The sequence below is a fragment of the Microtus ochrogaster genome, chromosome 21 (assembly GCF_000317375.1).
Source record: "Microtus ochrogaster isolate Prairie Vole_2 chromosome 21, MicOch1.0, whole genome shotgun sequence".
Lineage (NCBI taxonomy): Eukaryota > Metazoa > Chordata > Mammalia > Rodentia > Cricetidae > Microtus > Microtus ochrogaster.
In genome coordinates this window covers 2,058,730-2,059,929 of record NC_022022.1, presented here as the reverse complement: position 1 = coordinate 2,059,929, position 1,200 = coordinate 2,058,730, and positions in this window count along the sequence as shown.

Sequence of the window (1,200 nt, the reverse complement as noted above, 5' to 3'; positions counted from 1 at the left end):
AAAAAGAATCGCATGTAAATGAAAACTATAAAGTGTCCTTCATTTATCTGCTGCTTCCAGTGACCTGTCTGCATGTGCCCATTGGTGTCCTCCAAAACCAGGTGTCCAGACTCAGGCCCTAAGTTCAGCTTGCCGAGTCTAGCTTATGCCTCCTCCTTGTATCTCTGCTCGCACCACTCACTTTCCTCACTGAAGTGACAGGGACCCGGCAGAGCACCCTAAGGGAAGAGAGGTTTACTCTTGTTTGTTTCAGAGACTGTAGAGCATTGCAGGGGAGAAGGCAGGGCAGCTACAGTGGCTCAGCCCTTGCACTGTGCGTATCCGTATCCACATCTTGGTGGGCAGAGAAAGACAAGCTCTCTGGATAGCCCCTTAACAGGGGAACATGTACTCCATCCCGAGAGCCTGGAGCGGATATTTTATATTCACGCAGGAACATTCTGCTCCTCCTCCATCAGAGCCATTTCATATAGCAAAGGGCATTCAATTCACCTTCAAGAGTCCCATAGTCTCAACAGTTCTAGCACCATACAGCAGCTCAGTCACTTTTGAGACTCAAGACAATTCTTAACTATTGTTGGGTCCATAGGGGTAGCGCAAAGATGGGGACAGACCACCAAAGTCTAGTAAGCCAGAAGCATACTTTATTCCAGGAAAAAAAATAAAAATTAAAAAAAAATCTCCATGGGGCACAAAAGCTTACCAGCTAGCTGAGGCCACAGCCAGAGATGGCTGTGGTCATGGGCTGTTTCCGGACTCCCCTTTTCATAACAAGAAGCAACAAGAAATTTTTACAATTTCAAGGTAAAACTCAGATACAAATTGCCCTTTTTTACTATTTCCATCAGCAGGGGTTTTAGTGACAGGAGCGTTTGTCTTTAACTTGTTGTTCTCCCTGGCGCTCCCCAACAGTGTCCACTGGAGTACTGCTCTCCTCCGATGCTGCCAGTGCTACAGAGCAGGGACAGGGTATAACCCCATCCTTTCAAGGCTAACTCAGCTCACATCAATTGTTGGTCATGAGTGGCTGGGGTTATCTAAAAGCTGACCCTTGGTTTGCAGAGGGCCGCTTCAGCCTTGCAGACAGAGCTATGGGTTGTAAAGCAAAGTACCCCACTGTTAACAATTAATCCTTAAGCTGTTGAAAAAGCTGCTAACATTCTTCTGGGCTTACAACTTTATACTTCTGTATTTCTACAT